We start from the raw sequence: 23678 nt of genomic DNA on the forward strand, positions 1-23678 counted from the left end.
TAGGTGGGGTGCAATGGAGCTGCTTGCTTTGTTGAAGACGTGGTGCGGGAATGGGTCTGACGGAGATCCGGAGTGGATTGTGCTCATGGTCTTGATGGTGTCATCGATGCTCACGCTGACCCAGGCTAGCAGGGGGTCATGGTCGATGGTGTGCGGAGGGTCTGTTGTGTTGTTGTCTGTTGGGTCTGTCTGGGTGTTGAAGCTGTCGTGGATGTCTGCTATCTTGCAGTGGAAGAAGGTGGCGAGGGAGTCGCACAGGGCTTGTGACGGCGGGATGTCGTTGGTGTTGGAGCTGGGGTTGGAGAGTTCCTTCACGATGTTGAAGAACTTGCTATTGTGTGCGTTGTTGTCGAAGAGGTCTTTGAAGGAGGTACTCTTGGCCGCCCTGATGAGGTGGTGGTGGTTGCGGATGGCGTCTTTGTGTGCTGCGTGGCTGTCCGGAGTTTGTTCACTGTGCCATTCCTTCTCTAGTTTCCGGCAGGCTTGCTTGGAGGCAAGTTCTGGGGTGAACCAGCTGGCCCTCTTGCTGGTGTCTCTGTGGGAGTTTCTTCAGCAGGGCAAAAGTGTTGGCGCACTCCTCGATCCAGCATCTGAGGCTGTGAGCAGTGTCGTCGGTGTTGGTGGGTTCGGTGGGTGGGCTGAGAGCGAGGTTTGCATGTAGTTGGTCTTCGGTGATTTTGCTCCAGCAGCGGTGGGGGATCTGTTGGGTGCGATGGTGTGTGGTGGGTTTCTGGAAGGCGAAGTGGATGCAGCAGTGGTCGGTCCAGAGAAATTTGGTGGTGTGGCTGATGCAGACGTGCAGGATTGAGGAGAAGACGGGGTTGAGCATGTGGCCGGCGGAGTGGGTGGGCATTGTGACAAGTTTCTTCAGTCCGAGGTTGGCAAGGATATTGATCCGGGTTGTGGAGTTGTTGTCGTTGTTGTTCTCAAGGTGAAAGATCAGGTCTCTGAGGAGGAGGTAGTCGGCGGAGGTCAGGGTGTGCGTGCTGATGAACTCGGCGATGGAGTCGCTGAACTGGGGGCGGGGTCCGGGGGGTCGGTAGACGAGGGTGCCTCTGAGGGTGGAGTTAGGGTCTGTGTGGATCTGGAAGTGCATGTGTTCGGCGGTGCTGAGTGCGTCATCGGTGCTAGTCGAGACTGTGATGCTGTTGTTGTGGATGATGGCGATTCCTCCTCCGACTCCATTGGTGCGGTCTCTGCGGGTGATCTTGTAGCCGTCTGGGATGTCTATGGCGATGTCGGGTGCGGAGGAGTCGTTCAGCCAGGTCTCTGTCAGGAAGGTGACGTCCGGGGATGTTGTGTTGAGCAGGTCCCATAGCTCGACAGCGTGTTTGCGTGCGGAGCGGGTGTTCAGTAGTATGCATCGGAGGTGGTTGGGGTCTTTCTTGGCGGGTGGTTAGTCGGCTCTGAGGCTGGTGTAGCTGCAGTTCCAGCAGGTGAAGGGACCGTGTGTGCGTTTCGGGGCGGCCTTGAAGCAGGTGTGGGTCCGTCCGGAGTTGAGAGCGTGCAGAGTGCTGGCGTCGTAGTGGCGGCGGTCGTCGTGGCGGGTGCGTGGGCCAGGCGTTCTGGAGCTGGGCGCGGTCCAGGTGCGGAAGGGCTTGCCTTAGGCGCGCCATCGGCGCGGCCACGCAGCGGCCGGCATATATGGGGAGGTGGGAGGGAGGAGCAGCTGGGAGGCGGGAGGTGGGGGCAGCGAATGGGCAGTGGGCTGTCAGGGGGGCGGGGACGCAGCGGCGGGGGGGTGAGGGACGATGAAGGGAACAGAAGGTAAAAAGGCACAAAAAACGAGGGAAAACGAGTGTCACAGAAGGCAAGAGGGCACAGAAATACAGGGAAAAAACGAGTGTCATAGAAGGCAAAAAGGGCGCAAAAAACAAGGGAAAACGAGTGTCACAGATGGCAAGAGGGCACAGAAATACAGGGAAAAAACGAGTGTCACAGAAGGCAAGAAGGGCACAAAAAACGAGGGAAAACGATTGTCACAGAAGGCAAGAGGGCACAGAAATACAGGGAAAACGAGTGTCACAGAAGGCAAACAGGGCACAGAAATACAGGAAAACGAGTGTCACAGAAGGCAAACAGGGCACAAGAATACAGGGGCAGCTGAGAAACAGAAGGCAAAACGGGCGGAAAGGCACGGGGGCAGCGAGGGGTACAGAAGGAGAAACCGAGCAGAGACACGGGGGCAGCGAGGGGTACAGAAGGAAAAACCGGGCAGAGACACGGGGGCAGCGAGGGGTACAGAAAGAAAAACCGGGCAGAGACACGGGGGCAGCGAGGGGTACAGAAGGAAAAACCAGGGAGAGACACGGGGCAACAAGGGGTAAAGAAGGAAAAACCGGGCAGAGACACGGGGGCAGCGAGAGGTACAGAAGGAAAAAACGGGCAGAGACAAGGGGGCAGCGAGGGGTACAAAAGGAAAAACCGGGCAGAGACACGGGGCAGCGAGGGGTACAGAAGGAAAAACCGGGCTGAGAGACACGGGGACAGCGAGGGGAACAGAGGGAAGAAAACGGGCACGGACCACGAACAGGCAGCGGGGGAAGACAGAACAACAGCAGTCACAGACACAACAATGAAATACAGGCAATACAATAAACAATAGAATGCAAACCTACTGCCCACCACTGGCCACCAGGGATGAGTCACAGGTGGCAGCCTGTGGGTGGTGGAGGGCCTCAAACTTCCTCAGCAGCTGGGGCAGGGACACACAGGCGGTGCTGTGCGGAGGGGAGCGACCTACCTGATGTTGTCAAGGGTCGCTCTCCTCACCGAGCAGCGGTCAGCATATATGGGAAGGTGGGAGGGAGGAGCAGTTGGAAGTCGGGGGCAGCAAAGGGGCAGTGGGCAGTCAGGGGGGCGGGGCCGCATGGCACGCAGCGGCGGGGGCATTGAGGGAAAATGAGCGTCACAGAAGGCAAGAGGGCACAGAAATACAGGGAAAAAACGAGTGTCACAGAAGGCAAAAATCCATCTGTCCTTGTTTGCCGATAGCTATTTCTGTGTTTAAACTTGTTCTTCCCATTTCGGTCCATATTCTTACATTGCAACAACACTGTATAGAAGGATGATGGTTTGTGAGTTCTGGGTACTTCCCTCCCACAATACTTGAGAGTGTTGTGTGGACGTGGTCCCGCTCATGAGTGATTAATAAACTTGTTGTTTTACTTCAGCTCCAGTGCCGATCTCTCTTTTGTTAGTCTTTGGACCAGTGGACGAGAGGGTGACCCTGCACCAGTGTGCTCACTTTTGGGTACATTTCCACAGTTGGTGTCCAGCACGTGGGGCCTCATCGAAAATGTGGCCATCCGAAGGAGTGGTCTCGACAGAGGATCGAAACATTACTGAGGATGCGCACTGCATGAGGAGACCCATGTCTTTGCAGGCCGATGTGACTTTTCCGTTTTTCACAATTTGACCCTCCGGGTGGTGGCCGGTCTCGACTGGGGCTTTCTTTGGCATATTCTACAGTGACCATTAGGTCGATCAGAGATCGGCAGGTGGGAGTTGGAGACTTCTGTTTGGTAAGGTCGCTGAAGCGGCACTCTTGATTTGCTTGGTGGTTTTTTGGTTTGGTTTTGGTATTCATTCTTTGCAAAGACTGAAGGCAGGTAATATGGAGATTTTCTCCTTTTGGAATATTTGTTTGGAGTAGTAATAGTTTACATATACTTGTGAAAACATGCCTGTTCTCAGCACACTCTGTAAGTGGTGTTGCTGCTCTTGTGGTACCAAGAATGCTTTAGAACAAAGTCAGCCAGAAGGGACGCCAAATATAGAGATGTATATTAAATATAATATTTGTCCCATAATGTATGGTTCATTGTGGAACAAATACACAAAGAAAGAGTCTGATTTACAATGGCCAGTGAATGGGTCATTCGATTTTAAGAAAGTTCAGTATGTAGAACAGTGTTTATTTAAAAGAAAGAGTAGACAGGATATGTTTGATTGTGTACGTATGTGGGATAAAGAAGTGTGAAAAAGAGCAAAAAGAGCGGAAGCTATAGCAGAGAAAGAGCAGTAATAGATGATATATCAGAAAGGGGTGGAAGATAGAGAACGTCGATTAGCGATAAATGGCCAGTCTCCTATTAGGCGTCCTATCTATCCACTACTTAATACGCCTCAGGATGATTGCATCCTATTAGAATGACCCCCACCCCCGTATAAATTTCCCGCTCCAAGTACCCCTGAGGATGAGGCTTCTGATGAGGAGCTCTCTTCCTCAGAGGATAAAGATAAAGACAAGCAAAATAGACGACAGACTCGCTCTACTTTGACTAAACAGAAAAAGATGCATTAAAAAGCACTGCTAAAGAGGAAGTTCATCTGACTACTACAGTGACAATCCTCATAAATATGGTTCAACCTTGGAAAGATAGAGGAGTTATATTTCGTCTAAAAATTCTGTTGGGAGGTAATATATGGTTGGCGGCATATTTCTGACAAAACACAACCAGCTGATCTGAACGTTGATTATAAGCGGTTAGTAGATGGGACTTATCTTTTTTCAGATATACCTGATACAATTAGACGAATAGTTAAATTACTAAATGAAATATTACATTTATGTAGGGAGCAAGAATTAGCTAGAAAGAGTAAAGTAGTAGAAGCAGTTCAATCCCAGGCGGAGAAAACAGATGTTCCGGTGAAAGAAGGCAGTAATAATGTTACTATGAAACCAATGCGTGAAGCCGCACCCCTGTATGTTCCCCCAAAGGGTGCGGGAACAAATGATGATAAAACTTCGGATGATGCAAAGAGATATTTTATATATAATTGGGTTTATACTCTTGGAGCAGAGCAGATGTTATGGCTCTTAAGGCTGCTTTGCCAGACCCTTGGAAAAATCCTACCGCCTTCTACGAGGAGGTGGAAGGAGCCATCAGCTCCTGCACTATGACCTTGCCAGATATTGATATGTTCTTCGGGCTTATATTGCCCCATGATATGTGGAGAACAATATGTAAAATAGATGACAATGTGGCATTTGGTGATACCTGGGAACATTTAGAAGAAATAGATGCGGACAGGGAGCCTGCACAGAAACCTCAGAAGGAGATATTAGATCTTCCTAAAGCTATTGTGACTAAGTTGAAGACTCTCGTACCCGCTAAAAAAATAGATTGGACTACATTAGCGTGTTGTAAACAGAAAAAGGATGAGTCAGTTTCTGATTTCTTTTCAAGATTTGAGGAGACATTCCATAATTTTAGCAGCCAGTCATTGGCCGATGATACGGGTAAGCATTTGATTGTCGACAAATTTGTCGCTAATATGTTACCAGAAATAGCTAGTCGCTTAAAGGCTAGTGAGGGTTCTTGGACCACGTCTTCCCCAGTTTCCCTTTTGACCATGGCCCAATATTATGAGTGACAGGAACAGGAAGCGAAGGGCAGGGAGGATAAGAAGGTTAAAGACTTAAAGACAAAAGTTATGATGGCCCAAGTATATGGTCCACCATTTAGGGGAGGTGGAAGAGGTGGATGTGCAATGTATTCACCCAGAGTGCTCCTTCTTCCTCGAGAAAAGTTGTCTCCTGATCAGTGTGCCTATTGTAAAGAGACTGGGCATTGGCGTTCTGAGGGCCCTCTTTTGCGAGGTCAGCAGTACCAGTGGGGAAGGGGAAGTATGAGAGGACACCCAAGGAATTCAGGAAACAGAGGAGGTGCAGGAGCTTGTCCCAGGTTTGAGGCAGTTGAACAAGGGCCAAATTACTCTAATACTTTTGATAGACGAAATCAATACCAAATGTCTGATTATTCTGCTGATGCACTGCAGATTCCGATTACGCATAGGGATGCCTAGGATGGGGTAAGGGACTGGTTGAGGTGCCAGTAGATCAAATGTGTCCTTATGTTGACGCAAATGTCTTGGGATCTATTGATCGGTGTCTGGTTGACACAGGGGCTACCTGTAGTGCTCTGTCTAAAAGATTGGTTCCTAGGGCTTCCCTGTCCGGCACAATGATAACATCGGTAGGGTTCGATGGAGCACCTACACCTAGCACACTATCACAGCCACTTGATTTCGGACTAGATATATTCACTACAGCATGCCCATTTTTGCTCTCCACTAACATTCCAGACAACAATGTGGGTATCGATATGCTTAAATATTGTCGTGCTACAATACGTTGTTCTCCGGAAGGTGTGCGTGTTATTTTGAATGACAATTATCCAATGGTTGAGAGGTCCTGTCTTATCAATGAGGATGGTGCTTTGGTGTCCCTACCTTGTACTCTGTGGGCCACATCAGATACTGGCGTGGGATAAATGGTTATTCCACCTGTGCATATTCAAGTAAGGGAAAGGTGTCTCACTGCCTCGTTTGCCGCAAAACAAAATATCCCGAGAAGGTGAAGAAGCATTAGCACACATTGTTCAGGATTTGATCAAAGTGGGAGTAGTGGAAGAAGCCCCCTATAATACTTGTAATATTCCTATCCTTCCTATTTTGAAAAAGACACTAACACTAAAATGTACAGATTCATTATTGATTTGCCGGAGGTTAATAAAATTGTAGTGCCCCAATATGCGGTAGTTTCTGATATCACAACCCTTCTCACTTGGTCCCTTCTGCTGCCACTACATTTTCGGTTATCGGTTTAAAAACGCATTTTTCTCAATACCCATTTACCCTGAAAGCCGTTATCTGTTTGGATTCACATTGAAAAATAGATCCTTCTGGTTCTGCAGCGCTCCACAGGGCTATACAGAGAGTTATAGCATTTACAGTCAGGCATTAAAAAGACAGCTTGATTCCTTTCCTGTACCGAAAGGGGTGGCCCATATCCAATACGTCGATGACATCTTGTTAGCTGCAGATACCCCTGAGCAGTGTAAAGAAGGATCACTGTTATTGTTTTCATTTCTTGCCTCTCGTAATCACAAAGTCTCGCGAAAGAAATTTCAATATTGTAAACAGCAGGCTACCTATTTAGGCCACCTCCTGTCTAAGGTGGATCATGCACTCACACCAGACCGCATTCAGTCCATTTTAGATACTCCTCTGCCCCGTACTCAGAAGGATGTCCGTGCACTGATTGGCCTTACTTCTTTTTGTACACAGTGGATCCCCAGTTTTTCGCACATTATTAAACCCTTGTTGGCCCTTTTGACTAAAAACACTCCGATGCCCGTCCCATCGACTACTGAATGCCAGAATGCCTTCCAACAGTTACGCCAAGCTCTTTGTTCTGCACCAGCATTAGGAACTCCAGACTACACTAAGACTTTCACACTCTATGTACACGAGAGGGAAGGTTGGGCCCTCTCGGTTTTAACACAGATACATGGCGATAAACAACGCCCTTGTGCATATTTCTCAGCTGTCCTTGACCCAGTCGCTCGCTCGCGTGCAGCCTGGATGTTTCCGAGCGGTGGCAGAAACGGCTGTATTTATACGTCAGAATGAAGGAATAGTTTTGTCACACAAACTGCTTGTGTGAGTTCCCCATTCTGTTGATGCTTTGCTAAATCAAATGAAAACACAGCATTTGACTAATGCTTGCTTGACAGGCTATGAATTGACACTTTTGGCCCCTCATATCACACTGAAAAGATGTTTGACACTAAATCCTGCTACACTACTACCATTTCCAGCTACTCAGCCTCAGTCCCAAGAACCACATGATTGTATATTTCTCACTGAAGAGCAAACAAAGGGTCGTGTTGACCTACAAAATACTCCTCTCTCTATTGTTGATGGGGAGTTATGGGTTGATGGGTCATGTTTGAAATTACCCGATGGCAGGACATCTGCTGCGTATGCTATTACGACACTTCAGAGAGTGGTTGAAACAGCTCGCATCCCACAGAAGTCGGCCCAAGCTGTCAAACTGATTGCACTGACGAGAGCATGTGAGCTTAGTACAGACTTACTTGTCAACATTTTCACCGACATCTAGTACGCATTTGGGGTGGCACACAATTTTGGCCGCTTATGGAAAGAAAGGGGTTTCCTCACCTCCCATGGGACACAGATAGTGCATGGAAAATGAGTGCATAATCTTCTTACTGCCCTAACCTATCCTAAGAAAGTGGCAATTGTTAAGTGTAGTGCACACAAGAAAGTGACTGATAAAATAGGAGCAGGTAATGCCTTTGCGGATCACACAGCCCATGAGACCGCAATGCATTGAAGCACCTCATCTATGTATGTGGTTAACTCACAAGCTAAACGTTGGCATGATGCCAGGCAAGAAGTGCTGGACATGCAACAATCTGCCAACTGCTGACAAACTAGACTAATGGTCTAAGGAGGGAACACTGGATGATGAGGGATGCTGGAGGAATAACAATATGACCAAATGGAGGTTACCCACAGCATACTTATACCCCTTGATTCACATGGCACATGGGCCGGCACATGTTGGTGCATCCTCAATGGCAAAGCAACTTATGTAAGTTTGGGATCATCCTGATATTGCCGGCACAGCTAAAAAGATAGTAAAGTCTTGTCTAGTCTGTCTCCAGTATAATCCTGGAAAGGGAACTTGAACTCCAACAGGAGGGTTTGCGACACCATCTGCACCTTTTGAGGTTCTGCAAATGGACTACATTCAGTTTGAGCGCTGTAATAATCTGAAATATGTCCTACTAGTGGTTTGTGCCTTCAGTAAATGGGTGGAGGCTTATGCTACGAAGGATAATACAGTTCTCACGACAGCGAAAGTTCTCTTAAAGGAGTTCTTTCTCCAATTCGGCATTTGTCGGGTCCTATGGAGTGACAACGGACCTAATTTTATTGGGCAAGTTGTAGAATGTCAAGAAAGGGTTGGGGATTAAGCAGAAATTTCATGCTTCTTTTCAAACACAGTCAGCAGGCCTGGTGGAGCGTTACAACTCCACCCTGAAACTGAAATTGGCTGAAATACAGGCTTCCACATCTCTGAAATGTCCTGATGCACTGCCCCTAGCCTTGCTTTCTATCAGCTCGATACCACATACACGATCTGGCCTTATGCCACATGAGATCGTCTTTGGGAGGCCCATGAATATTTGGGGGGTCCCTAAGCCTCGCCCTATACATGATGTTCCCCACATGTTGATGAGTGACTATTTGTCCCAGTTGACTGATAGCTGGTAATGACACCAAAAAAAAAGCAGCCGGGTTATAGAGGACTGCACTGCCTAGGCAAGTCACTGAAAAGTGGTGAAGATAGTGCCCGCCTCAGATGGCCAGCTGCCAAATGACCATAAATTATAATACCATTCACAGGGGTATGAGAGGCAATATGTTGGAGGATTTTTGCAGTATGTACATACAGTATGAAGAATTAATGAGTCCACGTTGATGCTTGTATTCTTATGTTGTTTTTATTCTTGATGTGCTCAAAGTTCAATACAGCCTTGATGTGCTCAAGGTTCAATACAGCCAACGCATTTCGCCCAAACATGGGCTTCTTCAGGGCTGTTAAAATCATACAATAGATATAAGCTATATTAATTACACATCAATAGCATTGACATGTGTTAGCAAAGTGCAACAAGAATATAGCATCTTATTGTGATAAGTGGTTTGTGGAGAGAACGAAACAGAAAGGTGTCTTGAGTAGGAAGGGGACCTATTCAGAAAAAGAAAAGAGGGGGTGATGGTTTGTGTTAGTGAGGGGAAGTAAGAAAGAGAAAGCGAGTATAGACTACAACGAAAGTAACCAGGGAACCCATTAGGGCAAGGAATAGGGTGAGAAGGAAGGCTAGACCGAAGCTGGCATTTAAAAGTCCCAAGAATGGTTTGAAGAAAGGTTTATATGAAGAGGTAGTGCTTACCAAGGTAAAAAACCATTAAAGCGCCTTAGGGCAGGAAAGGTGTTGGCGTAAACTCTCGAATGTTCCGTGACTGAGAAGTCGGAGTAAAGGAATCTGAGTAATTAAGAAACAAATGGGCTAAATCAGAAATTAGTTCTGATTGGTGAGAGTAGAAAAACATCAAGGCGCGATTAGCCACTGACCTCTCAATGGGTTTGCTGAGATGATCCTGGAAAAACGAGGAGACTGTGGGACTCCTCCTATTGGCTGATCCTTGGTAAGGATATAGAGATCTAGGAGGAAGACGGCGCTATTTAAAAGGTGAAGTGGACACGACTGGTAAAAAGGCACAGTAAACACTAGTGGAACAGATAAAGCAAGCCATAAGTTGTGCTGCAATATGGTTCCATGTAAGTTACCATAGCCAGTATATAAAACGAGTGAATTAGCATAAGTGAATCCTAGTGACACTCGGGTGGGGAAAGAATGTTCAGTAAAAGTGATCAAAACAGGGTACATTTTAAGAACAGTGAGGAAGGTCTTGAATCTTCTGCCGCTAGACTGTCGCAAAACAGTGGTTACGGCCCTGGTTTTATCGAGACTGGACTATTGCAACAGTTTATATTTAAACATACAACAAAAGCTGTTGCACAAGCTTCAGCTGCTCCAAAATGCCGTGGCCAGACTCCTTACGGGTACCCCCAAATTTGCCCCAATCTCCAATGTGATAAAAAAACTGCACTGGCTCCCGGTTAGGAACCGGGTACAGTTTAAATCACTATGAATGGTGTTCAAAGCACTGCAAGGAGAGGGACCTGACCACCTCCAAAGGCAATTTCAATGGTATAAACCAACGCGCACGCTTCGATTGTCAGAAGCGAAATTGGCAGCTGTCCCTTCAACAAAAAAAGCCCACTGGGGCGGCCGAAGCTTCACCATTTGTGCCGTAAAGGCCTGGAATGAGCTTCCATTTCATTTGAGAAATGCCAATAATCTGCTAAGTTTTAGAAAGGGTTTAAAGACCTGGCTTTTTGATAAATAGTCTGCCTTGCCCTGGCCTAGCCTAAAGAGAAGTAACTAGCGCCAGGACACCTTCGGGTAATCGTGCACTTTAGAAATCGCCTTAACATAACATAGCAAGAGATTAAAGTGAAGGGTGAAACCTGAAAGGCCACCCCTGCATAGTATTCTGTAACCCAGTAGGGTGTAAGGTAGGAGTCCCGTAACAGGCAAGACAGGCAAGCTCTTAATGTGCTTAGCTCAAAGGTCGGGCGCGAATTCTAAAGTGTTGAGATGGTCTCCACAGAGTAAAATAAGCAATGAACTCCAAAACGGAAAAGGTCAAGCGTGAACGTTGAAAAAGGTGTATTGTGACAGTCTCTTAAAAAGAAGTGGCAATGGACTCCAATATGGACTCCAAAATGGCAAAGGTCTAACGTGCATGTAAAGAACGGGGGTTGCAACTGTCTTTTAAAATAATTGTCAGACAGTTTCATCGACCCGTACACGTTGAAAAGGTGTATTGTGACAGTCTCTTAAAAAAGTGGCAATGGACTCCAAAACGGCTAGGGTCTAACGTGCACGTAAAGAAAGGGGGTTGCAACAGTCTTTTAAAATAAGTGACAGACGGTTTCACCGACCCGTAATATTAAACAAGCATTGGCATAGCCAATTGGTCTCGCCTTTGGGGCCTTATAAGTGTTTAGCCATGAAACAGTTGCATAACTAAATACTTATAAGGTCCCAAAAGCGAGACCTATTGGCTATGCAAAGTGGCCGTGCAGCGCGATCGGGATCACATCAAACATCAAAGATGAAAGTAATTGCGGTAAAGCACGGCGCGTGCGCCCGCGCACATGCACTGTAGCTCTAGGCTGGCCTGGTAGCACTTTTTGGAGCCCTCTCAATAAGTCTCGCCAGAGCAGCGCATGCGCTGGGTCAGGCGAGACCTAAAAAGGAAGCAAACAAACAAACTAGCAAGGTATCAAAGCCGTGCATGGTGAGCCCTTGTCAGAAAGACAGCGTGGCCGTGAGGCATGGTTAAGACAAGATCCCAATACGTAGTAAAAACTCAGAACATGCCAGGGAAAATCCAAATTCGCTATGACAGCGATTGTGAGACTTACTCAGATAAAGTAGTAAAGGTCCGTGTGCTGGGAGCCTTCAGCACCGGTTCGTCCGTCGAGGTAGATCGGTGTATGAATGCAATGTAACCGAGCCTATTTGAGTGTTTGAGCCGGTAAATTACTTCTGGGGTGTAATCAATTAAGGGTGAGAAAAGACTACAGCATAACTTGCTAAACTTACGCCTCCATGTTGCTTGAGTTCCGGTGCCTAATACACTACTAAGTTACGTTAACTAACAGGGCCATGTGGGGCACAACGACGCCTTTAGGGATGCATGCTAGTATTGCGTGCATATACCCATGTGCTAAAAAAATAGAATGTTACGTAAGTCTAGTAGACGTGTTAATTAAAAAACTAGTGCCCAAAGGGGGAAAACTCGCTAAAGGATATATGTTGATCCAAAGCGGGTGATATGAGAGAACAAAAAATTATTAAAAACGTATTTAACAAGCTTGTATTTAGCAAGCAGACTTGCTAATCAATTCAACGGTAAGAAGGCGGATAGCGGGAGGATTTAGAGAAACGGGTGGGGGGCGGGTGGAGAAAGTGTTCTTAAGTGTGCTGAGTGCATGTGTGCACAAGTAAAATGCTAAACGTTAGCAGATCAGAGAGCGGGTAGCGGGAGAAATACAAAGAGACGGTGACAAGTGTACTGTCAAGGTGTGCTGCGTTATAAAAGTACAGTTAGAAAATATTCCAATTGCGTGTTCCACAGTTTCTAGTGCCATTGTTAATAAGTGTGTTTGATTGACAGACTGATCATATCAGTATAATAGGGTGACATTTTCTTAAACACTGTTACATATCTGTAAAAAGAATTTCCGGCTGGTCTTCTGGTTACACGTATTAGTTGAACAGACTAATCCGTAAAAAAAATTGAATTCGCACCCGACCTTTGCGCTAAGCACATTAAGAGCTTGCCTGTTTTGCCTGTTACGGGACTCCTACCTTACACCCTACTGGGTTACAGAATACTATGCAGCGGTGGCCTTTCAGGTTTCACTCTTCACTTTAGTCTCTTGATCACTTTTACTGAACATTCTTTCACCACCCGACTGTCACTAGGATTCACTTTTGCTAATTCACTTGTTTTATATACTGGCTAAGGTAACTTACATGGAACCATATTGCAACACAACTTATGGCTCGCTTTATCTGTTCCACTAGTGTTTACTGTGCCTTTTTACCAGTCGTGTCCACTTCACCTTTTAACTAGCGCCGTCTTCCTCCTAGATCTTTATATCCTTACCACAGATCAGCCAATAGGAGGCGTCCCACAGTCTCCTCGTTTTCCCAGGATCATCTCAGCAAACCCACTGAGAGGTCAGAGGCTAATTGCGCCTTCATATTTTTCTAATCTCACCAATAAGAAATAATTCCTGATTTAGCCCATTTGTTTCTTATTTTCTCAGATTTCCTTTACTCCGACTTCTCAGTCACGAAACTTTCGAGAGTGTACACCAACACCTTTCCTGCCCTAAGGCGCTTTCACGTTTTTTTTACCTTGGTAAGCACTACCTCTTCATATAAACCTTTCTTCAAACCATTCTTGGGGTTTTTAAATGCCAGCTTCGGTCTAGCCTTCCTTCTCACCCTATTCCTTGCCCTAATGGGTTCCCTGGTTACTTTCATTTTAGTCTATACTCGCTTTCTCTTACTTACTTCCCCTCACTAACACAATCCATCACCCCCTCTTTTCTTTTTCTGAATAGGTCCCCTTCCTACTCAAGACAACTTTCTGTTCCATTCTCTCCACAAGCCACTTAGCACAATAAGATGCTATATTCTTGTTGTACTTTGCTAACACATGTCAATTCTATTGATTTGTAATTAATATAGCTTATATCTATTGTATGATTTTAACAGCCCTGAAGTAGCCCATGTTTGGGCGAAACGCGTTGGCTGTATTGAACCTTGAGCACATCAAGGCTGTATTGAACTTTGAGCACATCAAGAATAAAAACAACATAAGAATACAAGCATCAACTTGGACTCATTAATTCTTCATACTTTATGTATATACTGCAAAAATCCTCCAACATATTGCCTCTCATACCCCTGTAAACTGATAGCTTGTCTTCTATTTCTCAGCGGGTGCAGGAAGCTCTTCCAGACAGGTCGCTGGTGATGGTCATGATCTGCGGCCTGGAGATTTTGTCCTTACAAAATCATGTAACCGGGCAAGTTGTCTGGCACCTCGCTGGTGTGGCACAGAGCAGGTCCTCCTTGCTACCAGAACTGCAATCCGAGTGACCAACAGGAAGAACTGGGTCCACGCCAGCTACTGCCGAAAGATTCCGCATACCTTCGTGAGCCCTGCTGTGCTGACAGATCACCGCAACATTTTGTCACCAAGAGAGGACGAGCTGCGTCAACTGAAGGGCCGAGGAAGTCTTCCCGGACCATACGATTCCCGGAGCATCTAGATATCTGCTTCGATCCAGGAAGAAAGACACTTCATCGCAGAAAGAGATTGTTTGAGCCACTGTCCTGGGTGGTTAAAGACTGACTACAAAGGGGGGTAGCCTTTTAGTGACTACTCGTCTCAACGGTAGTGAAGAAACCAATGCCTGCCCAGGACCTTATGGCATCATCTATTTTGTTGTTTGTTGACGAGATGAACAGGCCTGAGGAGAAGAAATCAAATGCTGCAAAGACCTGTAGCGGCATCACAATGTCTATCACTGGATTGACTGTGACTGCGGTCATCATTGCTGTGGTAATGTGGGTTGTGGAGGAAGTAACTCCGGCTCGAAACTTGCTGCCCGCTACTAGTACTGTCCCCATGGAACATTATTACTTCACTCTTCCCTATCATGAGAAGAAGCATCGAATGCCATATCTCAATAACACTTTCATACAAATGTTGCATCATACTCACAATGTTACGAATACTACCAACTGCTGGGTATGTGGAATGATGCCAGCCCATCAGAAGAAGGGGGGACGCCTCTCATTCCCCTGCCATTTTCATACAATGGCTCTTGTAGAGCCTGGTTTGGACTTTTGTGGGTCTCTGAAATCAATAATATTACTACAGCCGATGTTGGGGGACTTAATGCGCAATTGAATAACGTGTGTTACCCCGATGACGATGGCCTCCCTCAGGCCAAAGGAACTATATGGGAAATGGAGGAGTATTGCAAAGGAAATTCCTCCACAAGCTATGTTTTCCCCAATACTCGAACGACCAAGGGTAACGGGTCTCCTGTTATCGCTGTTACTAGAGCCCAAGCAAATCTTTGTGTGAGCAGTTTTGGCAGAATCCCAGTGGGAAAAAGTGACTGTCCTACAGTATTGAATATCACTGGAACGAGCAATAGCAGTTTCTATCCTCACATAACACTTATTTCATTTGTGGAAGTAAAGGTTACTATCATCTACCAATTGGAGGGTCTGGAATATGCTATGTGTCCTTCTTGCTTCCCCCTGTGTTCTTGGCACCTGCATCTTATCATAAAGATCAAAAACTGTTTAGTGACATTTCCTTGAACCGATTCCAAAGAACTATAAATAATGATGAAGTGGATCAGACTGACGCTGCGTTACAGCGATACGATGACTTTAATTTGGGACTCTTTTTCTTTGTTGGTGCGGCTTTGAACAGTAGAAAAATAAGTCGCTTGACCCAAGTGGTAGAGGGTGTGACTAATAGTAGGAGAGTAGGATCTGCTTCTTATGTTTACCCCCACTTTTTGCTGCTGTAACACTGTTTTTCGACTTTAGTCTGGCTGGGACCCTGCTATTCAGGACCCCAGCCTAGCTGCTTCCTCTCTAAATTGATTCCATGTACTTTAGGTACACCACAGATTGGTTACTGGGGTACCCTTATGAGTCCCTAGTATATGGTACCTTAGGTACCAAAGGCATAGGTACCCCAGAGGCCTACCAGGGGCTGAAGCATGTATTTTGCCATCCCTGGAAAGCCCTCCAAAATGACACCACAGGTCTGCTACTGCAGCCTGGGTAAGGTGGTGCATGCACCCCTTACTGAGATACAGGTTCACTATATCTCACCTATCACTGCACATAGAAACCTATCAGTCACCCCTATGGCAGGCCTTATCGATCCTGAAGGCAGGGCGCTTGGTTTTTATGTGAGAGGGTGCCCATGCATGAGCAGAGCCCCTCTGCAGCCTTCGGAATCTCTTCTCCGGGGTTGTCTGTGATGTAGCCTGACCATATACTCTTAAGTGCATTATAACCCAACGGTAAATGCTAACTTTGGACTGGCTGTACGGAAACATGTTGTGTTTGGTGTCAAACAGCTTGGAATCATACCCCCACACCAGTAACTGGTTTGTGAGTATGAGCCCACCCCTCTAGAGGGAGAGACATGACAGCACCGGTATACCCGGTACCAACTTAAAAGAGCCCTGGCATCACAAAATGGATGCTGCAGCCATAGACACGAGTCTGGCCTCTTGCTGCTGACCGAATCTCCGGAAGGGGAGGCCTGGACAATAGGTTTTCTGTCACAGGGAGGTGTCACCACCTCCCAGACAGTCTTTCGTGTATTGGGGCTGGGTGGGTGCACTCTGTGAGTGCTTTGAAGTTCTGCACTGGGGGCACATTTGGTGTCCCTGTGCATAGTCCAGCTCAAACCGGTTGCAGGGGCTACCAGCCCCTGCTCTGGTGCAAAACAGGACAAAGGAAATGGGTGTAGCCACCCCTCTTTCCAAACCCTCCCATAGGTGGGTCCCCTGAGCTAGTCCAACCCCTTCCTTGGGTATAAGATAGGAACCCCTGGCAACAGGATATGTGTAAATGTACCCAAAAGTGAGCACACTGGTGCAGGGTCACCCTCTCGTCACTCTTGAATTTTCATATAATTTCTTTACTTTTTCTTTTTTAATTTCACATCATTATAATGCTCATTGGTTGAAACAACCTTTTTTTCACAACATTGTACACCATAGAGTCACATTTTTAAAACATACATTAAATCCTTTGCTCCAAAATGACAAAAAAACATAGACAATATCACCATTTATGACATCAAAACATGTATAACTTTTTGATTAGCTCTGGTTCTGCAATTTGTGAAGACAATAGCAAAGAAACATACAGCAAAACAAATTACATTAACACCTCTGCCATTTTCCTTGACGGTACACTGCTCTGCTTAATTACTTCTTACAGCATGAGCGAAACTCAAACAGTGTGCCAATTTGACTCATTCCATACTAACACCCTTCATGACTTCACTTAATTTCATTTTATGAGCCATCTTGGTATAAATCTGCCAAATTACACTTGTTTGAGAAAGAACTATTGACGCGTTTCGAACCCTAATATGATGTATTTTAACAGGGTTCTCCTCAGGACTCAGAAGGACAGTGAGCTTGTTTATCCAAATTTGATTGTCTCTAGCTTAAAAATCCTAATGACTTGGGCCACGGTCCCCACAACCAAATTCTTTATAACATTATGATTCGCGCCGCAATCTTTCATGGAGGAATCCCCAAATAATCCTTTGTATCATAATCCACTCCGCTTCAAGAGTTTAACTGCAGTTCGCGCACCACCCAGTCTCTCGGTCGTCTCAATGACATTGACTGCGAATAACCTATGTTTCTTCTGTTATTTCTCCTGTGGCATTAACTGCAGATATCCTATGCTTCAGCTGGTGTTTATCGATATTCTGTGCTTCTGCTGCTGTTAATCCTGTGGCATTTCTGTCAAAAAAAGGGAACCAAAAATGATCCTGATAAAGCCTACCTAGAGAACTATATATATAGGTGCTCTATGAATTAATAGAGTACTACACTAGAAAAACACATATTTTTCTAGAGTCCCCTCACTCACCTAGGGTTGCCCCAGGGTGACATGCTTCATCATAGGGGTCCTCCCAGACATCTACTGTCTGGGGCGTGCTACAACTTAACGAAATACGCAGGAGCACTTTTATATTTTTCAACTATGTGTAGTGATGTGTTGTGCAGTGCTGTGTGGAGTGAAAAGTGAAATTAATTCAATAAAAATTACCTGGATAGTGAGCCCTAATTTTATTCTGCTCCTATCCGGTAAATGTACTTAAAAATGGGGCTAGTAATAGAGTACAGTAACGTTATATGTGCCTGTCCCTAATTACTTGGTCGACATGTTTCGTGGTTACCCCAACCACTTCCTCAGGACCATACAAGGACCAGCCTTGCGTGTACCACTCCGTGTTTTTACAGACAAACAACAAATTTGTGCTGTTTTTAAACCATTGGTTTTTTAAATACATACGATTCCCATGTTATCAGGATTTCTTAGATGTATTGGGTCGTAGTTTCTGTATAAAAATACAATGACATATAAGGATTAGTTACACACCCAAGTCCACAAATTGATGTGGACTAGGGATCTTAATAACTTTACATCTCTTTTACGTGTCAGAAAAACTTTGTATTTCTTTGAAAATAAAAGTGCATATTTAATAAGTGCTTTTGGTGAATAAAGTGAAAAACACATAGACATACACACATATATACAGAACACAAGGTTGCGGTAGGTTGCATTGATAAAACCTACTTTTATGGAGGTGTAATTCTACTCCATGGTGTTGCTGGGGCAGAGAGGCTCTAGACATCTAGGACATGATATAAGAATGTAAGTTAAGCGCAGGTGGATCTTACTAATAGATGCCAGAGAAAGAATCAAAAAGATTCGTCATAGTATTTTGCTTCCTCTTCAACTTACTTCTCCAGATTGCACCATCAGCTTTTAAATCTATGAGCTCCCAGGAACACCGCATATTGTTGTGTCCCTGTCGGTGCTCGCTTTTAAATGTTTCTAGTGGCGGGAAAATTAGGAAACAATTCACAGGTGTGGACGCCCGAGTGGTATTGGGCGCCATCTTTCAGTGGTGAATCGATTTGTACTTCTTGATTATGACACAATGAAGCTTGTATATTACCATCCACCTAAGAACATAACATGTAGTTCTTAAAGAATTGTTGTAATGTGTTTCAAGATCATCATAGTTGTACTCAACCCAAAACCAAGTTTGTACTTATCAGCCAAACCCGAGTGAAAGGATGATTATTCATTCATTCGAGTGGTTTTTTAGGGCGCCATCTTGGAATGGTAAATGGGTCATACTTTTTAGTGGCTAGTGGCAAAAAACGCTCGATGATATTCGTAAACGTGAATTTCTTTCTAGGATGAGTTTTTTTACCCTAAATATTACTGAAAAAAATGTTATAAAACATAATTCTTGTGCTGACTAGGTAGAATATGAGACAGAGGTTGTACTTGTCAGCCGAGTAATTTTTAGGCGCCATCTTGGAGTGGTGAATGGATCATTCTATTTTGTGGCTAGTGGCATCTAACACGATGATATTTGTAAACGTGAATTTCATTCTGGGATAACTTTTTACCCTAAATATTACTGATAAAAATGTTACAGACATAATTCTTGTGCTGACTAGGTAGAATACGCGACAGAGGTTGTACTTGTCAGCCGATTAATTTTTAGACGCCATCTTGGAGTGGTGAATCTGTAATCCTTTTTAGTGGCATATACCAAACAAAACATGCCTAAATTCGTCAATGTGAGCTTAGTCTCAGTACGAGTTTTTTACTCTAAATATTACTGATAATTCCATTATCCCTATATTGAGTAGGTGGAATGTGAGACATGTATGGTTTCTATTTATATTATAGGTATTTAACTCATTCATACAGGGGTTTTGTTGTTAGCGTTGATGAATGGGTTCCTTTTTTCATGGACTATACAGAGTTCGTTTATTCATATTTTAGCCATGTACATGTTTTTCCAACAGGTGATATTACTTAATGGTTTAATGCATTCCACGGAATATTGTCATTGAGGCCTTGGGTATCTGTATGTAGTTTATACACCCATCTTTGTTCCTTTACATGTAGACGTTGTTCAAGGTGGTCACCAGATCTTATTTTCTCAATGATGATCCATTGCATATCATTAGGAGAATGTTTTTTCTCTAAGAAGTGGTTAGTCATTTTTGTACTAGACCTCAGACACCGGATGGTACTGCGATGTTCATTAATTCTAGTAGTGGTTTTCCTGGTGGTCATTCTCACGTAGTGGAGGTTACATGGACAGGTAATTAGATACACTGTTCCGGTGGTTTGACAGTTTGTGAAACTTCTTAGGTCCCAGGTCGCCCCTGTATTGAAAGTGAACCTCGTGGTTTTCTTGGTTGGATGGCAGACACTACAATTTCCACATGGATGGTGGCCTTCAGGGAGATTGCTTCTCTGCTGACTGACTTGTTGGGTCAATGGGCGTGTATGTACCAGAATATCCTTTAGGTTTTTACTCCTTTTATGTGAAAACATTGGTAACGGTATGTTAAGACCACTGCTGTTGAGGGTAGAACAGTGTTTCTTCACCAATTTCGTTACTTGGTCCGACATTGTGTTGTACGTTGTTATGCAAATGGGTCGTTTAGGTTGTTCTGATATTTCTTTTTCATATGTCTCCAACAATGCTTCTCTGTTATTGTTGCCTGCCCTCTTTTGTGCTTGTCTTATGATAGATCTTGGATATCTTCTTTGTTTTAGTTTCATTGACAAATCTTTTGCTTGTTCAACATAATCGGATTTTTCTGAACAGTTCCGTCTTAACCTTAGGAATTGTCCATAAGGTAGATTGGATTTCAAATGTCTGGGGTGAAAGCTGTCATATCTGAGGAGGCAGTTCTTTGCAGTAGATTTAAAATGGGTAGTTGTCCGCAAACCTTCACCGGAAACGTGAATGTTAAGGTCAAGGAATATTAGTTCTGATCTACTCATGGTATGTGTAAATTTTAAAAAACAATCTTGTTCATTAAGCCAGGTGAGGAAATCCAGTACTTCATTTTCATTTCCTTTCCAGATCATGAGTACATCGTCGATGTATCTCCACCATCCTTGTATTTTACTTCGATGGGGATTGACGATGTTTAGAATCTTTTTGGTTTCCAAATGTTGAACGTAGAGGCCAGCCACACTTGGAGCAAAGGTGCTTCCCATGCTGGTACCGTGTTGTTGTTTGAACAAAAGATGCTCAAACTTAAAGAAATTCTCTTGTATAGCCAGTTTGCAACAATCTAGTACAAAATGTTGTGGTGTCTTATATGGCCAAGTACTCTGGTATAGAGTATCTTCAAGTATAATCATGGTTTCATTGTGTGGAAGACTCGTATACAAGCTTTCCACATCAAGGGAAACAAGAATGTTTGTGGTTGGATCAAAATCCAATTCATTCAGTAATACCAGGGCTGATTTGGTATCCTTTAGATACGTACTCGTTTTTTGTACAATAGGACGTAAAAAGGCATCTGCAAATTTGGATAATGGTTCTAAGATTGAACTAATACCCGATACAATCGGGCGTCCAGGCGGATTCTGTAATGATTTGTGTATTTTCGGTATAGTATAAAAATACGGAATTACTGGGTTTTTGTTGATCAAAAATACACCCTCTTTTGGGGTCATCCAGTCATGGATCAAAGCTTCCTCAACCATGCTTGTGATGTTTACACGTAACCTTTCTGTAGGATCAATCTCAATTTTCTTGTAGTTACGGTCTTCAGTCAGTAATCTCAGACATTCATTTCTATATGCCTCCGAGTCTTGTATCACTATTCCTCCACCTTTATCCACGGGTTTTATGGTGATTGAAATGTCATTGGCTAATGTTCTTGTTACTTCTTGTTTTTGGTTCCCTTTTTTTGACAGATATATCGTAACAGGAGGAAAAACCTACCTTCCTATCCTCCAACTCCCTTTTCTTTATTGTGGTAATCCTGTGGCATTAACTGCAGATAGCCGATGCTTCTACTGCTGTTTATCATTAGGCCTGGGCGAAAATTTCGTTCCGTTCACGGAAATTGCGAAAATTTGACATTTTCACGTTCCGCGGAAAGCGCGAAAATGTCAAAATTTCCGCATTCCGCAGCTTAGCGATAATTTGGTTCTTGCTCGCGCTGTAAAATAATACATTCTCGCGCGCGCGCGATCGCCTCACCTAAATCCCTGCGTTCGCCGACAAGTTTTCTTGATCCGGTCGCGTTCTCCATGAGATGTTGTATTGTTTTTAGCCATTTGCGCTGTCTCGCGACAGTTCGCGCCCGCAGTGACGTCATGCGTTGCGCGATCTCGTCTTTCTTCTCATGCACCGCGAGACAACTGAAAACAAGATGGCCGCGCCCGCGAGCAACCACATGGGTAAGTTGGCGAGCCGCAACCATGCAGAAAATCTCACGAACATGCGGGGAAAAAACATCCGCATCTTCGCGATATTTCCGCGTGTTTGCAATAATTTTTAACATTTTCGCGATAATTTGCGAAAGTGGATTTCGCAAATTCCGCCCACCCCTATTTATCATGCGGCATTAACTGCAGACATCCTATGCTTCTCCTGCTGTTTATTCTATGGCATTAACTGCAAATACGTATGCTTCTGCTGCTGTTTATCCTGTGGCATTAACTGCAGATATCCTATGCTTCTGCTGGTGTTTATCAATATCCCATGCTTCTGCTGCTGTTTATCCTGCAGCATTAACTGTAGATGTCCCAGGCTTCTGCTGCTGTTTATCCTGTGGCATTAACTGCAGATATTTCACACTTCTGCTGCTGTTTATCCTGCTGCATTAACTGCAGATATCCCAGACTTTTGCTGCTGTTTATCCTGCTGCATTTACTGCAGATATCCCAGACTTCTGCTGCTGTTTATCCTAAGGCATTAACTGGAGATATCCCAGGCTTCTTCTGCTGTTTATCCTGCGGCATTAACTGTAGATGTCCGATGCTTCTGCTGCTGTTTATTCTGCGATATTAACTGTAGATGTCTTAGGCTTCTGCTGCTGTTTATCCTGCATTACCTGCAGATACCCCCTGCTTCTGCTGCTGTTTATCCTGCAGCATTAACTGCAGATATTGAATGCTTCTGCTGCTGTTTTTCCTGCGGCATTACCTGCAGATACCCCCTGCTTCTGCTGCTGTTTATCCTGTGGCATTAACTGCAGATATCCTATGCTTCGGCTGGTGTTTATCGATATCCCATGCTTCCGCTCTTTATCCTGTGGTTTTAACTGCAGAGACCGTATGCTTCTGGAATTTATCATATGTCATTAACTGCAGTTATCCTATGCTTCTACTGCTGTTTATCCTGCGGCATTAACTGCAGATATCCTGTGCTTCTGCTGCTGTTTATCCTGTGGCATTAACTGCAGATGTCCTAAGATCATGCTGCTGTTTATCCTTCAGCATTAACTGCAGATATCCCATGCTACTCCTGCTGTCTATCCTTTGGCATTAACTGCAGATATCCCGTCCTTCTGCGTCTGTTTATCCTGTGGCATTGACTGCAGATATCCTGTGCTTCTGCGGCTGTTTTTCCTGCGGCATTGACTGCAGATATCCTGTGCTTCTGCTGCTGTTTATCCTGCGGCATTGACTGCAGATATCCTAGGCTTCTGCTCCTGTTTATCCTGCAGCATTAACTACAGATACCCCCTGCTTCTGTTGCTATTTATCCTGCGGTTTTAACTGCAGATATCGAATGCTTCTGCTCCTGTTTATCCTGTGGCATTAACTGCAGATATCCAATGCTTCGGCTGGTGTTTATCGATATCCCATGCTTCTTCCGCTCTTTATCCTGTGGTTTTAACTGCAGAGATTGTATGCTTCTGGAATTTATCATATGCCATTAACTGCAGTTATCCCATGCTTCTACTGCTGTTTATCCTGCGGCATTAACTGTAGATATCCCATGCTTCTGCCACTGTTTATCCTGTGTTTTTAACTGCAGATATCCTTTGCTTCTGCTGCTGTTTATCC

Source organism: Triturus cristatus, chromosome 2_1 (genome assembly GCF_964204655.1).
Source record: "Triturus cristatus chromosome 2_1, aTriCri1.1, whole genome shotgun sequence".
In the NCBI taxonomy this organism is placed as follows: Eukaryota; Metazoa; Chordata; class Amphibia; order Caudata; family Salamandridae; genus Triturus; species Triturus cristatus.